This window comes from Pongo abelii, chromosome 1 (assembly GCF_028885655.2).
Source record: "Pongo abelii isolate AG06213 chromosome 1, NHGRI_mPonAbe1-v2.0_pri, whole genome shotgun sequence".
Classification (NCBI taxonomy): domain Eukaryota; kingdom Metazoa; phylum Chordata; class Mammalia; order Primates; family Hominidae; genus Pongo; species Pongo abelii.
The window spans coordinates 53,324,999-53,340,536 of record NC_071985.2 but is presented as its reverse complement, the minus strand read 5'-3'; the positions used below and the strand labels follow the sequence as shown (position 1 = coordinate 53,340,536).

Genomic DNA, 15,538 nt, shown 5'->3' with positions numbered 1-15,538 from the left:
GTTTTTTGATAAGATAAACAAAATTGACAAACTTTTATCCAGACTAAGAAAAAAAGAGGAAACCCCATATAAATAAAATAAGACATGAAAACAAAACATTACAACTGATACTGCAGAAATACAAAGGATCATTTAGAAGCTATGCTACTATGAACAACTATGTGACAATGAATAGGAACCTGGAAGAAACTGATAAACTCCTAGACACACAAAACCTAACAAGATTGAAACATGAAGAAATCCAAAACCTAAACAGACCAATAACAAATAATGACATGAATGCCATAATAAGAAATGTCCCAGCAAAGAAAAGCCTCAGACCCTATGGCTACACTCCTGATTTTTACCAACCATCGAAAGGAGGACTAATAACAATCCTACTCAACCTATTCCAAAAAATAGAAGAGGAGGGAATACTTCCAAAGTCTTTCTAAGAGGCCAGTATTATCCTGATACAAAAACCAAATAAAGATACATCAACAAAGAAACAAACAAACAAACAAAACTACAGGCCACTATCTCTGATGAACATTGATGCAAAAATCCTCAACACAATATTAGCAGACTGAATTCAACAGCACATTAGAAAGATTATTCATCATGACCCAGTTGGATCTATCCCAAGGATGCAGGGATGGTTCAACATGTGCAAATCAATGAATCGTATCAACAGAATGAAGGACAAAAACCAAATGATCATTTCAATTGGTGCTAAAAAAAGGATTTGGAAAAATTCAAAATCCTTTCATGATAAAAAAAAAAAAATCTAAAAAAATTGGGTATAGGAAGAACAAACCCTCCACACAATAAAACCATAAACAACAGATGCACAGTTGGTATCATACTGAGTGGGGAAAAACTGAAAGCCTTTTCTCTAAGATCAGGAACATGTTAAGGATGCCCACTTTCAATGACATAATTCAACATAATGCTGGAAGTTCTATATAGAATAGACAGGCAAGAGAGAGAAAGAAATAAAGGGCATTCAAATTGAAAAGAAGGAATCAAATTATCCTTGTTTGCAGATGTTATGCTCTTCTATTTGGAAAAACCTAAGGATTCCACCAAGAGTATTAGAACTGATAAACAAATTCAGTAAAGTTGCAGGGTACAAAATCAACATACAAAAATCAGTGGCCAGACACGGTGGCTCATGCCTGTAATCCCAGCACTTTGGGAGGCCAAGGTGGGAGGATCACTTGAGGTCAGTAGTTTGAGACCAGCCTGGCCAACATAGTGAAACCCTGTCTCTACTAAAAATACAAAAAAGTAGCTGGGCCTCATGGTGCATGCCTGTAATTCCAGTTACTTGGGAGGCTGAGGCAGGAGAATCACTTGAGCCCAGGAGGCGAAGGTTACTGTGAGCTGACATCATGCCACTGCACTCCAGCCTGGATGACAAGAGTGAGACTGTGTCTCAAAAAAAAAAAAAAAAAAAAGTAGTATTTTTATATCCCAACAGTGAACAATCTGATAAAATCAAGAAGGCAATCCCGTTTACAATAGCCACAAATAAAATTAAATACCTAGGAACTAACTTAAAGAAGTGAAAAAGAGTTAACGGGTGCAGCACACCAGCATGGCACATGTATACATATGTAACTAACCTGCACATTGTGCACACGTACTCTAAAACTTAAAGTTTAATAATAATAAAATAAAAAAGAAAAGAATGGTTGACCATAAAAAAAAGAGTGAAAAGGCTCTACAATGTAAACTAAAAACATTGATGAAAGAAATTGAAGAGGACAAAAAAAATTAGAATGATATTTCATATTCACAGATATTTCATGTTCACATATTGTTAAAATGACCATACTATCCAAAGCAATCTACGGACGGATTCAATGTAATCCCTATCAAAATACCAATGATACTCTTCACAAAAATAAAAAAAAAGCATTCTAAAATTTATATGGTACCACAAAGACCCAGTATAGCTAACCTGAGCAAAAAACAACAAAACTGGCAGAATCACATTACTTGACTTCATATTATACTACAGAGCTATAGTAACTAAAACAGCATGGTACTGGCATAAAAACACAGCATGAACCATGGTACTGGCATGGTACAGCATGGTACAGACACATAGACCAATGGAACAGATTAGAGAACCCAGAAACAAAACCAGGTATCAACAGTGAATTCATTTTCCACAAAGGTGCCAAGAACATACATTGGGGAAAGGAATTTCAATAAATGATTCTAGGAAAACTGGATATCTATATGCAGAAGAATGAAGCTAGACCATTACCTCTCACCATTTACAAAAATAAATCAAAATTCAAGAGTTAAATTTAAGACTACTAACTATGAAAATACTAAGAGAAAACATTGGGAAAACTCTTCAGGACATTGGACTGGGTAATGATTTTTTAATACCCCAGAAGTACAGACAACCAATGCAAAAATTGACAAACGGGATCACATCAAGTTAAAAAGCTTATTCACAGCAAAGGAAACAATCAACAAAGTGAAGTTACAACCCACAATATGGGAGAAACTATCTGCAAACTGTGTATCTGACAAGCGATTAATAACCAGAATATGTAAGGAGCTCAAGCAACTTTATGTGAAATAATCTAGTATTCAATTTAAAAATGGGCAAAAGAGATGAATAGACATTGGTGAAAAGAAGACATAAATGAAAAACAGGTATATGTAAAGTTCCTCAACGTCACTGATCATCAGAGAAAGACAAATCAAAACTACAATGATATATCATCTCATCCCAATTGAATGCTTTCATCCAAAATACAGGCAATGACAAATCCTGACGAGGATATGGAGTAAAGCGAACCCTTGTACACTGTTGGTGGGAACGTAAATTAGTACAACCACTATGAGGAGAACAGTTGAGAGCTTCCTCAAAAAACTAAAAACATAACTACCATATGATCCAGCATTCTCACTGCTAGGTATATACCCAAAAGAAAGGATATCTGCACTCCCATGTTTATTGCATCTGTATTCACAATAGCCAAGATTTGGAAGCAACCTAAGTTCCATCAAGAGATGGATGGATAAAGAAAATATGATACATATATACAATGGAGTAAAGATGCCTTTCTACTTTTTTTGATTTGCAGTTTCTAAGAAGTCTGTTGTCATTTTACATTTAATCCTCATTCATAAAGTGCTTTTTTCCTCTAGCCCTTCCAAAGTGTGTTCAGCAGTGTGTTTTTTGTTTGTTTGTTTGTTTTTCTGAGCTGAAAAAAGAATGAGATAGTGTAATTTGAAACAATGTGATGGAACTGGAGGTCATTATGTTAGGTGAAATAAGCCAGGAACAGAAATAAAAACTTCACATGTTCTCATTTATTTGTGGGAGCTAAACATTAGAACAACTGAACTCATGGAGACAGAGAGTAAAATGATGGTTACCAGAGGCTGGGAATGGTAGTGGGGATGGGAGAAAGGGGATAGTTATTGGGTACAAAAATATAATTAGATATAATAAATAAGACCTAGTATTTGATAGCAAAACATGGTGACTACATTCAATAATAATTTATTGTGCATTTAAAAATAACTAAAAGAGTATAAGTCGATTGTTTATAACACAAAGAAATAATATATGCTTGAGGTGATAGAAACCTTACTAACCCTGATGTGATTATTATGCATTATTTGCCTTTATCAAAATACCTCATGTACCACGTAAATATATACACCTAGTATGTGCTCACAAAAATTTAAAAACTTAAAAATATATTTTTCCTTTTAACCAGTTTTGTTTTTAATTTAAGTGGGTTTCCTTTGGACAACATATATGGCATTTTGCTTTCTTTAATGCCGCCTGATGACCTCTGCATTTCAACTGAACTGTGTCGTCCCTTTATATTTAATATAATTGTTAATATATTAGGGTTTAGATGTTTCATTTTGCTAGTTGTGTTTTCTTTTTGTTTTATTATCTCTTCCTTCTTTGAAGTGAGTTTTTTAAAAAAATTCTTCTTTTAATCATTCCATTTTATTTGCACTATTGGCTATTAGTTATATCATTTTGGTTTAGTTATTTTGTAGTTCCTCTAGGTCATAGGTTGGCAAACTTTTGTTCTGTAAAGAGACAGATAGTAAATATTTCAGGCTTTGCCGTCCCCATATGATAACTGTTGCATCTACTAAATTCTTACATTGTAGATTGAAAGAGGCCATGTACAACACATAAACAAGAAAGGATGATTGCTTTATTTAGCAAAACTAGTGTGTTATTATTTCTCATGCTATACAGTTTACAATATACAGCTTTAAGTTATTACTCCCTACTCTGAAATAATATAATACCATTTCACATGTAGTAGAACAACCTTACTACATTATATGTCAGTTTTTCCTTTCCTGTTATTTGAGTTATTATAGCCAGACATTTTTGCCTCTACATGTACTAAAAACCACACAATGTTATAAACTTGCTTTCAACAGTAAATTATCTTTTAACAAAATAAAAACATAGCTTTCATGTTTACCTATATATTTACTATTTATTTGGTCTAGGTCCATAATTCCACCTGGCATCATTATTCTTCTGTTTTGGGAAAGCCTTTTATCATTTTTTTGTAGTATAAACAAATTCAGCATTTGTTTGTCTAAAAATATTATTTGCCTTCATTTTAGAAAGATATCTATATTATATATAATGTTATAGGTGGACTATTTTTTTACTACTCTCAAGATGCTGTTCTATTTTTTTGTTTTGTGAAGTTTCTAACAAGAAGTCTGTTTACATTTTACCTATATTCCTCATTCATAAAGTGGTTTTTTCCTCTAGCCCTTTTGAAACATTTTCAGCAGTTTTGTATATGGTTTCTTGGCATTACTTATTAATATGTATTTATTAGTATTTACATTTTTAAATATTTATATTGCTTGGGTTTCAATGAATTTCTTAAATTTTAGGTAGAGTTCTCATCGAATCTGAAAAAATTTTGGCCATTGTTTCTTCAAATATCCATTCTCTTCTCTCCTTTTTGGAGTCCAGTTACATGCATGTTACATTAGTTGATATTGTCCCACTGGTAACTAACACTCTATGTGTTCTTCAAAGTTTTATTTTCCCTCCTTCTCTCTATACTGTATTTCAGATAGTCTATTGCTATGGCTTTATGCACATTGATATTTTTTTCTGTGGTAGCTATTCTGATGCTACCCCCATCCAGTATTTAACTTGGAATACTGCATTATGCATTTTTAGAATGTTCAATTTGGTCTCTTCTATCTTCAGTTTATTTCCTTATCATGTTCTTGTTTTCTTCTGCCACCTTGAACATATAGAATATATTATAACTATTTTAAGATCTGTGTTTTCCAAATCTGTTTCTGTTGATTTATTTTTCTACTGGTTATGGGTCGTATTTTCTTATTTTGCATCCTAGTCATTGATTTATAAAGGAGTTAATTCATCTATTTCCCTTTCCCTGGGGAACAAAGTTGTACGCTTCCTTCGTCCAAAGTCTGCACAACATTGTTTCACATTTTTTGTATTATTTCAGTTGAGAGCATAAATGATGGTCAAAATCAGAGGTTTCTCCCTGTTGTTTCACAGCATTTAGAAAGCTCTTTCTTTGTTCATTTGTTGACTGTTTATACTCAACCACTCAACCCATAATGAACTGTTAAAAGTAAAAAGTTCACTCAACCAACTAACTTATTTCAATAACAAAAAAATTGTATTTGATTTAAATTGGCCTCATTTTTCCTACACATGTGCCAAAACACAGCACTTGAATTTCCAGTTGTAAAGATTAAATATATGTATAAGTGCAATTAAGTATGGTGAGAAATTATGCAAAATATTGGTGTCATTGAAAAATTAATGCTCTAGGAAGGATATGATACAACTCTATAAAGCAAAACTTTATATTTTAATTTAAGGAGATAGGAACAATTTATTGCTCAAATATTTTCATTTACTACCTATCATTAACTCATCAATTACCCTTTTTGAATGCTTCATTGATTTATCTATTAAGAAAAAAATTAGTTTGTTTACTGCTAATAAAGTTCTATGAACAGAATGAGATTAACATAAATCAAAACCCATGTATTCATTCTTGTGTTTTTGAGGGCCAACCCTGAGAGTTCTGGAAATATAGAATTATACAGAATATAATTAATTTTCTGGGGAAAATACACACATACTCATTTATATTAGGAAAAGCTAAATGATACATCTCAAAAAACAATAAAAATCCAGTGCCAATTCCTTCTGAAATAGTAAATTGTTAGTGAAGTCATTAGCGTGATCTCAAATACTTGTATTATTCCTTCCAATTATTAAATGTTGCAAAAAATTATAAAAGAAATAACTAGCCGTAGTTCCGTTTCCCCAGTTGGTAATATGTTTTAGGATAAATCTGTGAAGAAATCTGTACTAGAGAAAAGTATTTGATTTATTCGTTAAAAAATATGAAAACTTATGAGCTGAAAACAGAAGATGATGGTCTCATTATTACCACTACCACCATCACCACTACTATTACTACTGCTGTTAAATCTATCTTAGTTTGAGTAACAATAATAATTCTTTCCTGTTAAGTTTGCTTATTTCTTTTGCATAAGAAAGACAATGACTAAGAACTAAGTCACCGCGTTAGCTATTAAAGAGTTCTCGGTTACTCTATTCACTATTTTAGGCAAATTATAATTTACTTGACAAAAAATAAGAATTTTCTTGGATATAATAAAGGACAAGCCTAGACACTGTTAGTTATCTTGGGTTATTTAAAAGGATTTCTTTTTATTCTTCCCTTGGCTTTTTGTCTTTTACTAACAGTATGAAATTTATAACAATACACGTCAAAATCAGCTAGTACCTATTATCAGCAGTCACATCAGGAAGATTTACTTGCCAATATATACTACTAAAAATACCATTTTATGGACTAATCATAAAAATCCATCAATAGATAAAAAGAGTAATTTTCGTGAACGTGAGAGTCAGTCTAAACAGATTATTGAGGAATAATGCTAGTTATTAACAGAAAAAATTATTCACGTTTGCAATAGAGTTTATAGGTTAAAAAATCTTTTCACTTGCATTCTATTACTTGACAATTATAACTAACACATCATACCCCTGGGAAATACTTTATTATCTTCATTTGATGGTGGACAGTAAGTTCAGAGAGATGTGACTTGCCAAAGAACACACGGATTGTCCAACTTGGAGGTGAATATATTTTAAAAATTATATTGAAGAAAGTTACAAAAAATTAATAAAAAGCAAGCAGAATTTGTAGATTGTCACTTTAGCTGTTTCCCCAAAGCATATGGGTCCTCATATTTCACCTCCCAATCCCATGGAGCTAGATGTGTTTCAGAACTAAATTTTTCAGATTTAGAAAATATTACTGAGCATATAATGCATAATATGTAGCATCCACAGTAGGGTTTGAAGGAGCAGAGAAATTAACGGTTCTTCAGCAAAACATACATGTTCACAATAAATAGGATAAGTAAAGGATACTAATCATTTCAGGTAGTTTGGATCAGTTTCCATATCCAAAAACATTTTACTGCCAAACTTACTTAAAACCTTGGTTTCAGAAATTATGGATTTTGGAATTACAAGTGAAATATTGTGTACCTGTATTCTAATGCAGAATCTTTTGGGAGTAGGTATATGTATATCTCAGATAATAAATGCATGAGAATTTGTATGACTTTTGATTATTTCAGCCTAACCTGTATATCAGAAAATATTAACAATTTTAATAGTGCTATACATTTGAAGATAAGGTCAGAGTTTCAGTTCCTCCTGCATCTTAATCACTCTGGGCAAGGCATTTAATGTCTCATAACTTTGTTTTAATCTCTCAAAAGGCAAACAAAATGTGTCTCCACTATTTCAGAGTTGAATTTTCACATAGTATTATATAAGCATAAACACAAGTATGAAAATCTTGCCCTTCCTTTTGGAACTTATCTCCATATTTTTCCTCAACAATTGCCAATTATTCCATGATCATAAAATAATAATTTCTACAGTCAAGCATTGGATTTTCAAAATTTACTGAAGTCGAGTTTATAAACCCGGTACCACTGAGCCATTTTTTAAGCCTGGTATATCCTTTTACTCCCCCGCAAAAAGCTAACAGTTCTGCCAAATTTTAAACCCTGAAATCAATCATGAAAAAATTAAGCCAAACAAAAATGACATCCATGTAAGCTGTGGTCCATGACAGCATTTTCCATAAATTATAATTTCACATTATTTAATTTTGGTTTAACAAAGATAATCTGAAAAAACTTAATCCAGCAGTTACAACAGTGTTGACTGCTCTATGATATTACTGACAACTTGTATTTTAAAGTGTTTGCTAATTCTTTGAAAAAAATATTAGCAATTTAGTGACTTAAATTTTTAAATATTTTTCAATGTTTCCTTATGAGTTTTTTGTGTTATCTGAGATATAATTATTTTTCTTTAGGCAATATAAAAATAAGATTCCTAATACATCACTTGTAACGCACCATTTTCCTCAAGTTTGACAGTTTCACAGGTGATTATCATGGAAATACATATACATATATATATATCCTTTGATCTGTTATATATATAAAAAACAGTGTTAGTGTCAGAGGCGTTTGAACTGAAGCAATTCCATCTTGAATAGGGGCTGGGCAAAATAAGGCTGAGACCCGCTGGGCTGCATTCTCAGTTAGGCATTCTAAGTCACAGGATGAGACAGGAGGTCCGCACAAGATGAAGGTCACAAAGACCTTGTTAATTAAACAGGTTGCAGTAAAGAAGCCAGCTAAAACCCACCAAAACCAAGATGGTGATGAGAGTGACCTCTGGTAGACCTCACTGCTAACACTCTCACCAGCACCATCACAGTTTACAATTGCCATGGCAACGTCAGGAAGTTACCCTATATGGTCTAAAATGGGAGGAACCCTCAGTTCAGGGAACTGGTCACCCCTTTCCTAGAAAACTCATGAATAATACACCCCTTGTTCAGCATATAATCAAGAAATAACCATAAAAATGAACCACTAGCAGCCGTCAGGGCTGCTTTGCCTATGGGGTAGCCTTTCTTTATTCCTTTACTTTCTTAATAAACTTACTTTCACTTTGCACTGTGGACTTGCCCTGAATCCTTGCAAAAGATCCAATAACCCTTTCTGGGTTTGTATTGGGGCCCTTTCTGGTAATATTAGTATACCTAACATATAAGCAATTTCTCAAAGTATTACAGAACGTCTATAAAATTGGCTAGAGAAGTAAGTTGTTCACTGAAAAGGGCTTATAACCATATGAAAAGATGCTTAACATCATCATAATAAGAAGGTACACTGAGATATAATTGTTTTTACCTATTATGTTGGTAAAAATATTTAAAGAATATTTAAGAATATTTGAAACATCCCAAAGTCTGACAACATATTCTAATGACAAAGTTTTGTAAAAACAGACTCTCTCATACTTTGCTAATAGAAATATAAAGCGGTACACACCTAAGTCAGGAAATCTGGCCATTAGCAAAATTATGTATACACTTAATTGTTAATCTAGTAACTCACTTTCAGAAATTCATCCCAAGGATACACTGGGAAAAATGTGAAAAAATGTATGCATAAGCCTATTCATTGCAGAGCTATTTGTAATCACAAAAGACTTAAGAGACTAGTACATCTCCACAATGGGGTGTAGGTAGCTATTAAGAAAAACAAGGACTATTCTATATTCTAATAAGCCAGTGATCTCTAGGATGTACTGTTAAGTGAAAGAAGCAACAGGGGAAAATATGAACATATGCCACCATTTATGTTTTAAAATTTATATTTAAAAAATAAAGCACAAAGTATATATTAATATATATTAAATATATACATAACTATTAATATAAAAAAATTAAAGATGCTCCAAAACATTGGAAACAAAACTGAAACTAAATTTGCATTCGGTTGCTGATATAACCATACCAAGAACAACTATTCCAAGACTTAAAACGGAATATTTTTACTATACATTCCAATTGGGCTATACCCTAGATTGACAAACGCATAAAAGTCATAAAACGAAAGAAATGCATGATTCCTTACCAATTACAATTTTGATTTTGGCATATAATGCTATCATTTCTGTTGTTTACAACCACTAATATCAGTTTAAGAGGAAATATAGATATAGATAGAAAAAATCAAATAAAAACTCTGTAGCCCTGGATTTCAACTGTAAGTATGTAAATTCATGATATTCTCTCTCTCTTATCTGTCTGTCTGTCTGTCTAGAAACAAAGACAAACCAAAATTCATGATATTCTCTCTCTCTTATCTGTCTGTCTGTCTGTCTAGAAACAAAGACAAACCAGTAAAAATGAGTGTCTCTAAACCCTTTTTTTTTTTTTTTTTTTTTTTTGAGAGGGAGTCTTGATCTTGGCTCACTGCGAGCTCCGCCTCCCAGGTTCACGCCATTCTCCTGCCTCAGCCTCCCGAGTAGCTGGGACTACAGACACCCGCCACCATGTCCCGCTAATTTTTTGTATTTTTAGTAGAGACGGGGTTTCACCGTGTTAGCCGGGATGGTCTCGATCTCCTGACCTCATGATCCGCCCGCCTCGGCCTCCCAAAGTGCTGGGATTACATGCTTGAGCCACCGTGCCCAGCCTCTAAAGCTTGATTATGTTCTGAAATGTTATTTTCCACTACAAAAAAAAAAAAAAAAATGGGGATTCCTGAAGAGATGACATATTCCAAGGTAGAAGTATATATTCCTACAGAGAGCAAGAAAAGTCTATCAAAGATGATTGATGTTATGAGAAAATAACTCCAGAGACATTTAAAGAGGAACCCACTGGGCAAATTTAGGACAACCTAATGAATAATACAATAACTGCAATGTGTTAAAACATATCAAATATGTTTAAATATATGAGTTCATAATAATACAAAAAATCGTTAAAAAAAACAAAAGGGAAGAATGTAATGGACAAGTTTAGATTAGAAATTTAGAGTATGGGAAATGCCACAGGACAAAGACAATTTTGTTACAAAATAAGTTGCAATAAAAAATATGACATGAGGGATACATATATTAAAAACAACTAAATAAAGTTGTCACCCATCTCAATGCATGGATCTTAATTCTAATTTAAACACACTAAACATTATGACATTCTCTGAGATAATTGAATATTTGAACAGCAAGTTAATATTTGATGACATTAAATAATTATTTTTAATTGTGAAAATGGTCAGTGGTTGTGTTTTTAAAACTAGTTGTTGCTGGGCGTGGTGGCTAACACCTGTAATCTCAGCACTTTGGGAGGTCGAGGCAGGTGGATCACCTGAGGTCAGGAGTTCAAGACTAGTCTGACCAACATGGAAAAATCTTGTCTCTACTAAAAGTACAAAAATTAGCTAGGCATGGTGGCACACGCCTGTAATCCCAGCTATTCGGGAAGCTGAGGCAGGAGAATTACTTGATTCCAGGAATCAGAGGTTGCAGTGATCTGAGATTGTGCCATTGCATTCCAGCCTGGGTGACAGAGCTAGACTCAGTCTCAAAAAAAAAAAAAAAAAAAGAAAAGAAAAGAAAAGGAAAGAAAACTAGTTCTTTGATTATAGAGGTAAAAACTAAACTGTATAATGTCTGAAATTTACCTAAAAATAATGTAAGAGGTGAGAGAAATGGGTGAAATTTGTGTGAGCACACATGAAGCAAGACAGGCCATTGAGTTCTTTGTTTTGTTTTAAGACAGGGTCTCTGCCGCCCATGCTGGAGTGCAATGGCATGATCATGGCTCACTGCAGTCTCAAACTCCAGGATTCATGCAGTCCTCTCACTCAGCCTCCTAAGTAGCTGTGACTACAGGCATGTGCTACCAATCTGGCTAATTTTTTGTTTGTTTGTTTTGGTAGAGACAAGATTTCACGTTTGTAGCCTAGCCTAGGCCATGAGTTGATAATTGTTGAAGCAGGATATTGGGTAAATATTGTTTCATTATACTACTCTTTCTACATTTATTTGTGTTTAAAATTTTCCATATCTCCTAAGTCAAAAGATTTAGGTAGAATTACACAAAAGGACACCTTTTTCTCAGGGAATAAACATTCTTTAACCTGCCATTCTTGTCATCAATCTCAGCACATGATTTTAACTCCTACTATCATATGAATATATGATACAAGTAACTACAAGTTTACCACATTTAAAAGCATGTATTTTTTCCTCATTTCCAAATACCTAAGCAAAGAGTTCCAAATGTATTCCATTTCTATATTTCTAACTTTTTCACTAATGGATCAATCTTAATATTTAAGCACGCTCATCTCTCTTTGATCTTCAAAAACAAGTAGTTTCGCTTTCTTCTCCACTTTTCATCCAGCTGTTTGCATAGTTTTCATCTCTCTTTCACAATAAAACTTCTTAAAAAAAATACCTGCCATGGCAGAGTTGTCACCTGGTATCCATTATTTTCTTCCTTAATATAGATCTGAGCCACTGAAAATAAAACATACATTCTTGACAATGGGGTATAGTGGAAATGGTGTGTGCAACTCCTTGGTAATATCTTCCCATTGAGACAGTAATTTCTTTGCTGGTCTCTCCTTCCTTCCTTCTGGGTGGACTGTGGAAAAAATGATTGGAGTTCCAATAGCTATCGTGTACAATGATATGACTTTGGCAATGGAAATATTAGATGGTGGAACAACAAGATAGAAGACTGAATTTCCAATAACTTGGCATCCCATCTTGGAATATCTCCAATATCGTAATTTGGGAAAGAAATAAATCCTTCAATTTTGTTCAAAACATGCCTTCTTTTTTTTTTTTTCAACTTGTACTTAATTATAGTCAGTCCTCCTAATCTATACTCACTTATAGTCAGTCCTCTTAATCCTAACTAACATGTGTAAATTCACTGTATCCAAATTCTTACTTCAAGCTATCGGATATGTAGCTTTCAATGATATGTAACTTTCATACATATCGTTCAACTGATATTGTCTTCTCCAAGGTCACAAATGACATATCACTATACCTTTAATACAATTTGGCACGATTAATCATTCTCTATGTTTCTAGTTTTTCTATTTCTCTAGTTCAACACTTTTTAATATTTTTTTTTCACCTCACAGAACATACAGAAAATGACTTTTGTTCAGCATACTGAGGTAATAGACAAAACTGCTTAAGGCTGGAGAAAACCAACTTGACGTGCCTAGGATCACCCCAGGACCCACACCTTATGAAGGCAGAAGGGGTCAATGCTATGGTAAAAAATATAACCAATTGATAATATACTATTGTGCTCAGTTCTAGACACCTCAGCCTCTTATTTCTTGTTTTTTGTTTTTAAGGCTTTTCCCTAAACATTCCAGAAATGTGAGTTTTTTTGTTTGTTTATTTTGTTTTTTTTGAATGGAGTCTCACTCTGTCACATGGGCTGGAGTGCAGTGGCACGATCTTGGCTCACTGCAACCTCTGCCTCCCAGATTCAAGCAATTCTCCTGCCTCAGCCTCCCAAGTAGCTGGGATTACGGGCACCCGCCACTACGTCCAGCTAATTTTTTGTATTTTTAGTAGAGATGGGGTTTCACTATGTTGGCCAGGCTGGTCTCGAACTCCTGACATTGTGATTTGCTCACTAATTCTTCACCTGGGGGTTATTTCATCTACTCCAACAGCTTTAATTAAAATTTATTTACGCCGATGACTCAAGTCTATGTACACAACTCACTTTTCTTTCTTGAGCATTAGACAAAAGAAATTCAGCTGCGTACAGCATGTCACCCATTAGAAGTCTTCCAGGCACTCAAAAGAAATATCTTCACCCATATGTGTTCTTCTAAGCTCAGTGAATGCCACCATCATAGATTCAGTTGCTCTTACTAGACCCCTCAAGAGTCGTCTTTTGACTCTTCTTTTTCCCTCTCCTTTACATCCTTTATCCAGTAAGTAAATATTGTACTCTGTTTAATTCTTTCAGAGCACCCAAATCTACTGAAAAAAAAAATCAGATTATGATTTGTTGTTAAATCAATCAACATTCAAAACAATAATTGTTTTAAATGATTCATCCTCGATGGAGAAAAAATATCCATTATCTATCCCTAAGGAGGCGAAATGTGTTTTTTTTTCTTTTGTAAGTGTGCAAAAAAATCTTACTTTTTTATGTATAAAGTACACACATACGTACAATACTCAAACAGACACACAGTGTAACTATGGCACTAGTCAAATGATAGTTCTGGGTTAAGCACTTTATTATTCATTATCTAACTTGTCACTCACAACAAACCTGTGATATAGGTATTATTATTATTTTCATTTCACAGGTAAGAAAATAAGCTGAGAGGTTAAATAATTTAACAAATCTATTGGCTGACACTAGAATATGAGTTTATAAATAGAGATGTCTTGTCTGAGGAGGTTGTTTTTTTATTCCCAGTGCCCTGGCAGAGAGAGGGCAGTCCAATAGTAAGGGCTGAGTGGATGAATTAACATGAGTTAGAAATAAATGGAAAATACCAGAAGCCCATGATGTATTAGATTCCACATCCTGTTTTCATAATTACCATGCTATTAGAGATATCCAATACAAGGTTTTAGAATGGACTGATGGATCTATGGGCAAATAGATGGATACAATGAAGACAGAGAGGAAGAAATAAATAAGAAAAAATAAAAACAAGGTGAACGGAATCTGTTCTTTTTTTCTGTAAGTGTGCAAATTAAATTTAAAAAATTGTAATACAAATAAATCAGAGAGAATAACTAAATGCAAGATAAGTGATAGGACGTTTCATTAGCAAAACCAATACGTTTTCTAATGTTTCTCTCATTCAGTCAGCTTATGCACTTCTGAGTTTCTGAGAGTCAAACTTACCTGCCACACTGCTTCCAGGACCACCCTGGGGTTATAATGTTCAGGAAAAACAGCTGGAACTTGGATAAGTAACCATTCACTGAGACTTATTATTAAAAGCAAAAATAGCTGAATAATAACTAACAAAAGTACACATATATGGGACTATAACCCTTTAAGAATATAATCACCTTCCATGTCAATTAATTGGCAGATAGCTATTAGTGGATTTCTAAAATGACGATCTTACTTTTTCTTTTAATTTGCTTCTTAATGTAAGACATTAAATGCGATTATATTAAAATTATTTGTCACAGATGAATCTGGACGACATTTAAGTAAGTATCATATAATTATGAACTTCAACTATATATGGAGTCCTGACTACAACACATTTTAACTGTGTGTCTTTCAGCAAAGTCTTTAACTTCTAGAAGTCAAAATTCTGAAAGGTAAAATGAGATACCTATCAAATCAGGATTATAAAGAGTAATGAGAATATACACATAAAGCACCTAGCATAGTTCCTGGAGTAGCACACATAGCACGCTATGCATAGAGTAGTGCTAACTTAATATGTGGGTTTTTTCCTTATTCAGAGAAACAGAGGCAATTTCTCTTTAATTCAATGACTAAAATTTCTTCCTAAGAACATTGCCTCATGTTGAGATTTCAATAATAAACAAGAGAAAAGGGTAAATATGGAATACCTTCTA

The 15,538-nt window shown here is 33.4% G+C and overlaps 1 protein-coding gene across 12 annotated transcripts in view; it reads right to left on the bottom strand.

Moving 5' to 3' along the window:
• Positions 1 to 15,538, bottom strand: part of KCNT2 (potassium sodium-activated channel subfamily T member 2) — a 393,821-nt gene that overhangs the window by 25,778 nt on the left and 352,505 nt on the right. The window lies entirely within an intron of this gene.